Genomic DNA, 12315 nt, shown 5'->3' with positions numbered 1-12315 from the left:
CCAAATTCGACACTCATTGACCTCCATACAAAACCTCCTAGGTTGATGAATGAAAAAAAGCGGAAAAAAACGCCACCTGCTGGAGATGACAGATTTTGGACCCAGTTTTCCCTCTCGTTTCGCCTTTTCATCCTCTCTGGTATCCTCGGTGAAAGATGAGGGGAGGACACTCTTCCGTTTTCCTCATAACAAATTGACACACTCCCTCGACCACTTTATCGGTTTCCGGGTCACGGAGGAGCGAGGAGGAGAGAGGACGGTCTTTTGGCCAAAAGAGAAAACCCCTTTGTTAATCAGACCTTTCCATTCAGAGACTGCAACCAGGAAAACACGGAACATGGAGAAATCCACGATGCGGAGCACTGGAGAGTAAATCATACTAATAATGATTATACGGATGTAATAAGGATCTAATAAGGATTATTATTAATACTACTAATAGTAATAATAACATGTAAAAATATCCCAGTTTGTAGATTGATAACAAGGTGTTTTAAAAGGTGGTGAACGTTAATTTGTTTTAAAGTGACAGAGTAGATAGTTTATATTTACTGTATCTGTATGTTATGTTTTGTGTATATATATATATATATATTTGTGTTTATTTATTACCAATTTTTCACAAATAAAATGTCCTGTTCCTAAAAAATAATAAATGATTATGATGATCATTAAATACGTCTACGTTGAATTATCCCGTTATATAATGAAACAACACCGTGTGTGTAGCGTAACAGATGTCAAATTCTTCCAGACGACAAAAGCTCAGTCCATTCCAGTGTCTTCCTGTTCTTGTCACGGTTCCACATTTTGTTCCTAACCACCAAGCATGGCTCTTTGGGAATAGAATGGCCAATGTAATTTGACACTTCAACTTACTGTGCTCTCTATCTTAGTTGATTCACCCACTGACGTTGAGCCCCAGTCATTCTCAGTGGTAGTCACTAGGAGGAAGATCATTTAAAAAAAAAAAATTAAAAAAAAAACAAGATCCTGAATATTACTAAAGAGGACTTTCTCCGAGTCGTTTCGCCACTCGCTTTAAATCTGGTAAGTTAAGTTCCGTGATTGTTCTGTTGGTTGCAGCCCGTGTCTGTCGCGTTGAACACCTCTCGCTCGGGAGGGTTTTGTTTTTCTACCAGTTGGTGCGTTGGGATTGTTTCCCCGACAATGGAGTGACCACTTGAAGCGACATTAGGGCGCTTGTCGTGTAATCAACGCTGCGACGTCGCCGCACGGAGATAGAGACGTAATTGTAGGGTAGTTGGCAGGTTGTGCATTTCATCCGTTATAGCCGAGATGCCGTAGCCTGGTCTTCACGGAGGCGGAGGTTTTGTTTCGTAGATTTTTGGTGGATCAAGACTCGGATCAGTTCAGCAGTGTGTGTGTGTGTGTGTGTGCGTGTGTGTGTGTGTGTGCGCGCGGATTTAGATATGTGGGTCGTGTCTTGCTGGGCACTTTTAGGAGATTGCATTGGTGTAGAGCGAGACACATGGCAGTGCAACAATCTTTCTTTGTCATGTGTCAAAATGCCATGAATAAAATCAGCGTTACAATTTAACATACATTATTATCAACCATTGGGATATCATACAATGTGATTTACTTAACCTGCTGTTTAGGGTAGCCTATTCATAAGAAATATGCGTCATAATTCCTAATGATCACATATAGGGTATAGGCTAAGGTTAGCCTATATTATTTAGTAATACGTTTATCATTAGCTTAACTACTTGTGTGTGCAGAAGTTACACACCTGATAGGGGTTGTTTTGTTGGTGTTAACCCACTGTTATTACTGTTTTAGTGGGTTGAACTCATTCACTCCCTGATTCTGGCGGTGTCTGGATCTGAATCCAGAAGGGACTGACGGCGGGCCTCTCACACATAACTAGCTTTCCTTTCATAGCTGCCTGTACATCTGTCTAGGAAGAACCGCCAAGAGGGGAGGAGAGGGGGGGGAAGCCAGAAGCACACCACCCGAGCTGCTCTGCTCTCTAATCACTGTCAGAGATAAACTCTCTCTCCCCCCTATTGCTCTCTCTCTCCCCCCCCCCCCCCCCCTCTCGCTCTCTCTCTCTCCCCTCTCTCCTCTCTCTCTCTCTCTCTCACACCTATCTCTCTCTCTCTCTCTCTCTCACCTATCTCTCATCTCTCTCTCTCTCTCACACCTATCCCTCTCTCTCTCTCTCACCTCTCTCTCTCTCTCTCTCTCACCTATCTCTCATCTCTCTCTCTCTCTCTCACCTATCTCTCTCTCTCTATCTCATCTCTCTCTCTCTCACCTATCTCTCTCTCACCTCTCTCTCACTACTCTCTCTCTCTCTCCTCTCTCTCTCACTCTCTCTCTCACTCTCACCTCTCTCTCTCTCTCTCTCTCACCTATCTCTCTCTCTCTCTCTCTCACCTATCTCTCTCTCTCTCTCTCTCTCACATCTATCTCTCTCTCTCTCTCTCTCTCACCTCTCTCTCTCTCTCTCTCCTCTCTCTCTCACCTCTCTCCTCATCTCTCTCTCTCACCTCTCTCTCTCACCTATCTCTCTCTCTCACCTCTCTCTCTCTCTCTCTCTCACCTATCTCTCTCTCTCACCTATCTCTCTCTCTTTCTCTCTCTCTCCCCTATCTCTCTCTCTCTCTCTCTCTCTCCCTCTCTCCCCTTCTCTCTCTCTCTCTCCCTCTCTCCCCTTCTCTCTCTCTCTCTCTCTCTTGACAGCCACTTTAAAAGTAGACTATTGTTATAAAAAAAATATGTAATAATATTCAGATAAATATCCCAGTTGTTGCCACTATACTTGTCTACTTTGGCTACAATGTATGTTTTGGGAGTGTCTATTTCTCGACTTGTGATTTTATAAATAAAGAACAGGGAGAGAAACACATGTTTCTAGTCTTTATGTGCTGAGAGAGAGGTTCAAGATTTTATAAATAAAGAACAGGGAGAGAAACACATGTTTCTAGTCTTTATGTGCTGAGAGAGAGGTTCAAGATTTTATAAATAAAGAACAGGGAGAGAAACACATGTTTCTAGTCTTTATGTGCTGAGAGAGAGGTTCAAGATTTTATAAATAAAGAACAGGGAGAGAAACACATGTTTCTAGTCTTTATGTGCTGAGAGAGAGGTTCAAGATTTTATAAATAAAGAACAGGGAGAGAAACACATGTTTCTAGTCTTTATGTGCTGAGAGAGAGGTTCAAGATTTTATAAATAAAGAACAGGGAGAGAAACACATGTTTCTAGTCTTTATGTGCTGAGAGAGAGGTTCAAGATTTTATAAATAAAGAACAGGGAGAGAAACACATGTTTCTAGTCTTTATGTGCTGAGAGAGAGGTTCAAGATTTTATAAATAAAGAACAGGAGAGAAACACATGTTTCTAGTCTTTATGTGCTGAGAGAGAGGTTCAAGATTTTATAAATAAAGAACAGGGAGAGAAACACATGTTTCTAGTCTTTATGTGCTGAGAGAGAGGTTCAAGATTTTATAAATAAAGAACAGGGAGAGAAACACATGTTTCTAGTCTTTATGTGCTGAGAGAGAGGTTCAAGATTTTATAAATAAAGAACAGGGAGAGAAACACATGTTTCTAGTCTTTATGTGCTGAGAGAGAGGTTCAAGATGGGTTTTCATGTTTTCAATAGGTTACATGACTAAAAGTCAACCTCTTTTTTTTTATTTTACCTTTATTTAACCAGGCAAGTCAGTTAAGAACAAATTCTTATTTTCAATGACGGCCTGGGAGCAGTGGGTTAACTGCCTGTTCAGGGGCAGAACGACAGATTTGTACCTTGTCAGCTCAGGGATTTGAACTTGCAACCTTCCGGTTACTAGTCCAACGCTAGTAGTTTAGCTCATTGGATGGATAACACAGCTCAACTTTTAAAATCAAAAATCAAATTTGATTTGTCACGTGCCAAAAATGCTAAGCTACAAGCCCTTAACCAACAATGCAGTTCAAGGAATAGAGTTAAGAAAGGCAGTCCCACAACCAACACTACCACACACCACCAACACTACCACACACCACCAACACTACCACACACCACCAACACTACCACACACCACCAACACTACCACACACCACCAACACTACCACACACCACCAACACTACCACACACCACCAACACTACCACACACCACCAACACTACCACACACCACCAACACTACCACACACCACCAACACTACCACACACCACCAACACTACCACACACCACCAACTCTACCACAAACCACCGACACTACCACACACCGTACCACAACACCACCAACACTACCACACAACACCAACACTACCACACACCACCAACTCTACCACACACCACCAACACTACCACACACCACCAACACTACCACACACCACACCACAACACCACCAACACTACCACACACCACCAACACTACCACACACCACCAACACTACCACACACCACCAACTCTACCACACACCATACCACAACACCACCAACACTACCACACACCACCAACACTACCACACACCACCAACACCACCAACTCTACCACACACCACCAACTCTACCACACACCACCAACTCTACCACACACCACCAACACTACCACACACCACCAACACTACCACACACCACCAACTCTACCACACACCACCAACTCTACCACACACCACCAACACTACCACACACCACCAACACTACCACACACCACCAACACTACCACACACCACCAACTCTACCACACACCACCGACACTACCACACACCGTACCACAACACCACCAACACTACCACACACCACCAACTCTACCACACACCACCAACACTACCACACACCACCAACACTACCACACACCATACCACAACACCACCAACACTACCACACACCACCAACTCTACCACACACCACCAACACTACCACACACCACCAACACTACCACACACCATACCACACACCACCAACTCTACAACACACCACCAACACTACCACACACCACCAACACCACCAACTCTACAACACACCACCAACACTACCACACACCACCAACACTACCACACACCACCAACACCACCAACTCTACAACACACCACCAACACTACCACACACCACCAACTCTACCACACACCACCAACTCTACCACACACCACCAACACTACCACACACCACCAACACTACCACACACCACCAACTCTACACACCACCAACTCTACAACACACCACCAACACTACCACACACCACCAACACTACCACACACCACCAACACCACCAACTCTACAACACACCACCAACACTACCACACACCACCAACACTACCACACACCACCAACACCACCAACTCTACAACACACCACCAACACTACCACACACCACCAACACTACCACACACCACCAACACCACCAACTCTACAACACACCACCAACACTACCACACACCACCAACTCTACCACACACCACCAACTCTATAAACCAAACACTACCACACACCACCAACACTACCACACACCACCAACACTACCACACACCACCAACTCTACAACACACCACCAACACTACCACACACCGTACCACAACACCACCAACACTACCACACACCACACACTCCCACACACCACCAACTCTACAACACACCACCAAGACACACCACCAACACTACCACACACCACCAACACTACCACACACCACCAACTCTACCACACACCACCAACTCTACCACACACCACCAACACTACCACACACCGTACCACAACACCACCAACACTACCACACACCACCAACACTACCACACACCGTACCACAACACCACCAACACTACCACACACCACCAAGAACACCACCAACACTACCACACACCACCAACTCTACCACACACCACCAACACTACCACACACCACCAAGGTACCACAAACAACACTACCACACATAAACACTAAACACCAACAACACTACCACACACCACCAACACTACCACACAAACACACCGTTTCTAGTCACCAACCCTACCACACACCACCAACACTGACACACCGTACCACAACACTACCACACACCATACCACAACACTACCACAACACCACCAACCCTACCACACACCGTACCACAACACCACCAACCCTACCACACACCGTACAACACCACCACCAACACTACCACACACCACCAACACTACCACACACCACCAACTCTACCACACACCACCAACTCTACCACACACCACCAACTCTACCACACACCACCAACACTACACACCACCAACACTACCACACACCACCAACACTACCACACAACACTCCCACACACCATGTTTCTAGTCCATGTGCTACCACACACCACCAACACTACCACACACCATAACACTACCACACACCAACAACACTACCACACACCAACAACACTACCACACACCAACAACACTACCACACACCACCAGGTACCACACACCGTACCACAACACCACCACCAACACTACCACACACCACCAACACTACCACACACCACCAGTCTACCACACACCGTACCATAACACTACCACACACCACCAACACTACCACACACCACCAACACCACCAACACTACCACACACCACCAACTCTACCACACACCACCAACTCTACCACACACCACCACCAACACTACCACACACCACCAACTCTACCACACACCGACCATAACACTACCAAACTACCACACACCACCAACACCACCAACAGACAACACCAACTCTACCACACACCACCAACTCTACCACAACACCACCACCAACACTGCTGACCACACACCACCAACTCTACCACACACCGATGGGTACCACACACCACCAACACTACCACACACCACCAACACCACCAACTCTACCACACACCGTACCACAACACCACCACCAACACTACCACACACCACCAACACTACCACACACCACCAACACTATTTTACACCGTACCACAACACCACCAACACTACCACCAACAGGCAACACTACCACACACCGTTACCACAACACCACCAACACTACCACCAACACTACCACACACCACCAACACTACCACAACACCACCAACACTGCCACACACCACCAACACTACCACACACCGTACCATAACACTACCACACACCACCAACACTACCACACACCACCAACACTACCACACACCGTACCAGAACCACCAACATTTGTACACCACCAACACTGCACACATTTGAACACCACCAACACTGCCACACACCACCAACACTACCACACACCGTAGTCCAACACTACCACACACTATACCACAACATTGGAATGGTACCACAACACCACCAACATACACCACCAACACTACCACACACCACCACACTACCACACACCATTTAAAATCAACACCACCAACAAATACCACAACACCACCAACACTTTACCACAACACCACGAACACTACCACACACCATACCACAACACCACCACTAAGCTACCACACACCACCAACACTACCACACACCACCAACACTACCACACACCGTACCACAACACCACCAACACTACCACACACCACCAACACTACCACACACCGTACCACAACACCACCAACACTACCACACACCACCAACACTACCACACACCACAACACCACCAACAACACTACCACAACACCACCAACACTACCACACACTATACCACAACACCACGAACACTACCACACACATACCACAACACCCACCAACACTACCACACACCACCAACACTACCACACACCACCAACACTACCACACACCGTACCACACACCACCAACACTACCACACACCACCAACACTACCACACACCACCAACACTACCACACACCACCAACACTACCACACACCACACACTCCCACACACCACCAACACCACACACCACACTCTACCACACACCACCAACACTACCACACACCACCAACACTACCACACACCAACAACACTACCACACACCACCAACACTACCACACACCAACAACACTACCACACACCACCAACACTACCACACACTACCACAACACCACCACCAACACTACCACACACCACCAACACTACCACACACCACCAACTCTACCACACACCACCAACACTACCACACACCACCAACACTACCACACACCACCAACACCAACTCTACCACACACCACCAACTCTACCACACACCACCAACACTACCACACACCACCAACTCTACCACCATAACACCACCAACACTACCACACACCACCAACACCACCAACACTACCACACACAACCAACTCCACCACACACCACCAACTCTACCACAACACCACCACCAACACTACCACACACCACCAACACTACCACACACCACCAACTCTACCACACACCGTACCATAACACTACCACACACCACCAACACTACCACACACCACCAACACCACCACCAACACACCTACCACAACACCACCACCAACACTACCACACACCACCAACACTACCACACACCACCAACACTACCACACACCGTACCACAACACCACCAACACTACCACCAACACTACCACACACCACCAACACTACCACACACCGTACCACAACACCACCAACACTACACACCACCAACACTACCACACACCACCAACACTACCACACACCACCAACACTACCACACACCACCAACACTACCACACACCGTACCACAACACCACCAACACTACCACACACCACCAACACACACACACCACCAACACTACCACACACCACCAACACACCACCAACACTACCACACACCATACCACAACACCACCAACACTACCACACACCATACCACAACACCACCAACACTACCACACACCACCAACACAACACTACCACACACACCATACCACACACACCAACACTACCACACACCATACCACAACACCACCAACAACACTACCACACACCATACCACAACACCACCAACAACACTACCACAACACCACCAACACTACCACACACTATACCACACACCACGAACACTACCACACACCATACCACACACCACCACCAACACTACCACCACCACAACACCACACACCACCAACACTACCACACACCGTACCACAACACCACCAACACTACCACACACCACCAACACTACCACACACCGTACCACAACACCACCAACACTACCACACACCACCAACAGTGTAATAAAAGTCTCCATGATGCTAGTGACTGTAATAAAAGTCCCCATGATGCTAGTGACTGTAATAAAAGTCCCCATGATGCTAGTGACTGTATTACAGCCACAGAAGTTGCTGGTGCGCGATGAGACAAGGATATCCCTACCGGCCAACCCCTCCGCCCTACCGGCCAACCCGGACGATGCTAGGCCAATTGTGCATCGCCCCACGGACCTCCCGGGTGCGGCCGGTTACGACAGAGCCTGGGCACAAACCCAGAGTCTCTGGTGGCACAGCTGGCGCTGCAGTACAGCACCCTTAACCACTGCGCCACACGGGAGGCCAGAACCTGCACCTTTCTAATGACACACACACACACACACACACACACACACACACACACACACACACACACACACACACACACACATGCGGGATCATAATAAACTCTACTCGACATGCTGTTGACTGTTAACATGGGGGTTCTATTTTATAAACACTACTCAGAGAGAATCTGTGTTTTTGTGAGCGAGAGAGACCTATATATATATATATATACATAATATGACATTTGTAATGTCTTTATTATTTTGGAACTTCTACGAGTCTAATGTTTACTGTTCATTTTTATTGTTTATTTCACTTTTGTATATTATCTACTTCACTTGCTTTGGCAATGTTAACATATGTTTCCCATGCCAATAAAGCCCATTGAATTGAATTGAATAGAATTGAATTCAGAGCGGGAATATGTGTGTTTTTGTGTGAGAGAGAGAGAGAGAGAGAGAGAGAGAGAGAGGGAGGGATGGGAGAGGTAGTTGGGAGGGGCGCCAGATCACAGAACATTTAATCACATTATAGTGTGCACTCTGTGCTTTTCTGGTTTGCCCAGTGCTGATGGCAGTTATTGTACAGACTGGAGGGAGGCTGAGTCTATAGCATAGAAGTAGAATCTATAGAACAGGCGTCCCCAATCAAGTCAGTGATGTCATAATGGGTGGACTGGCAGACGGATTCTATTCCTATGGTGTAGAACAGACAAGCAGACAGAGACCGATCAACAGCGATAACAGATAAACAGGCAGGGCAGTCCAAGACACAGACAGACATGAAGGAAGGGAATATGGGGCTGTTGACGATTGGGTGGAGAGCATGATATATGCATGACAGGGAAACACTGGTGTGTAGAATAGCCAGTCAGGGTTTTTCAGGCTGTCTAGTTGGTTCCCGGGGGCAATTTTTGTTTGCACAACAAGCTCTGTTTTGGTGGCCTCTGGTACAATTGAAATGTTTTGATTCCAGCTGAAATACTCAGCAAAATGATTGAATACTTTTAACAGGTTTTTACCGCCCAGATTGGTAAAATACATTGTGGTGTTGAGCAGAAAGACGTGGAGTGATAACATACAAAACCAGAGCAATGTTATACATAGAAGCATGGTCCTTTGGAGGATTGTTGACATACACTACCGATCAAAAGCTTTAGAGCACCTACTCGTGCAAGGGTTTTTCTTTATTTTTTACGACATTGTAGAATTAGTAGCGAAGACATCAAAACTATGACATAACAAATATGGAAACAAATACCAAAATAATGTAGTAACCAATTTTTTTTATATTTGAGATTCTTCAAATAGCCACCCTTTGCCTTGATGACAGCTTTTCACACTCTTGACCTTCTCTCAACCAGCTTCACCTGGAATGCTTTTCCAACAGTCTTGAAAGAGTTCCCACATATGCTGAGCACTTGTTGGCTGCTTCTTCCTTCACTCAGCGGTCCGACTCATTCCAAAACCATCTAAATTTTGTTGAGGTCGGTGGTGATTGTGGAAGCCAGGTCATCTGATGCAGCACTCCATCACTCTCCTTCTTGGTGAAATACCCCTTACACTGCCTGGATGGATGTGTTTTGGGTAGAGGTTAATGGGGGCGGCAGGTAGCCTAATGGTTAGAGGGTTGGACTACTAACCGAAAGGTTGCAAGATTGAATCCCCGAGCTGACAAGGTAAAAATCTGTCGTTCTGCCCCTGAACAAGGAAGTTAACCCAACTGTTCCTAGGCTATCATTGAAAATAAGAATTTGTTCTTAACTGACTTGCCTAGTAAAGTAAAATAAAATAAAAAATTGGCATGGCCGATTTTCAAGTTTTCCTAAAAATCTGCATTTTTGAACACCGATTATGGCCGACTACATTGCACTCCACGAGGAGACTGCGTGGCAGGCTGACTACCAGCAAGGAGCCAAGTTAAGGTGTTAGCTAGCATTAAACGTATCTTATAAAAAATTATCAATCTTAACATAATCACTAGTTAACTACACATGGTTGATGATATTACTAGTTTATCTAGCTTGTCCTGCGTTGCATATAATCGATGCGATGCCTGTTAATTTATCATTGAATCACAGCCTACTTCGCCAAACAGAGGTAACTCTGGGTCTTCCATTCCTGTGGCGGTCCTGATGAGAGTCAGTTTCATCAAAGCTCTTGATTGTTTTTGCGACTGCACTTGAAGAAACTTTCAAAGTTCTTGATATTTTCTGGATTGACTGACATTCATGTCTTAAAGTAATGATGTACTGTCGTTTCTCTGCTTATTTGAGCTGTTCTTGCTATAATATGGACATGGTCTTTTAACAAAATACCAAATAGGGCTATCGTCTGTACACCCCCCCCCCTGTCCCCGTCCCCGTCCCTCCCACCTTGTCACAACACAATTGACTACCTCACGAAGCTGGTTGAGAGAATACCAAGAATGTGAAATGCCCATTTGAACAGTTTTAGAAGCTTTAGAGTGTTTTCTATCCAAATCTACTATATGCATATCCTAGCTTCAGGGCCTGAGTAGCAGGCAGTTTACTTTGGGCACGCTTTTCATCCGGAAGTGAAAATACCACTCCCTTGCCCGAAGAGGCTAACCACTAGGCTACCTGCCGTCCCTACACTCTAACCACTAGGCTACCTGCCGCCCCTACACTCTAACCACTAGGCTACCTGCCGTCCCTACACTCTAACCACTAGGCTACCTGCCGTCCCTACACTCTAACCACTAGGCTACCTGCCGTCCCTACACTCTAACCACTAGGCTACCTGCCGTCCCTACACTCTAACCACTAGGCTACCTGCCGTCCCTACACTCTAACCACTAGGCTACCTGCCGCCCCTACACTCTAACCACTAGGCTACCTGCCGCCCCTACACTCTAACCACTAGGCTACCTGCCGC

This window comes from Oncorhynchus keta, chromosome 3, assembly GCF_023373465.1.
Source record: "Oncorhynchus keta strain PuntledgeMale-10-30-2019 chromosome 3, Oket_V2, whole genome shotgun sequence".
Classification (NCBI taxonomy): Eukaryota; Metazoa; Chordata; class Actinopteri; order Salmoniformes; family Salmonidae; genus Oncorhynchus; species Oncorhynchus keta.
This window is presented reverse-complemented; position numbering follows the sequence as displayed.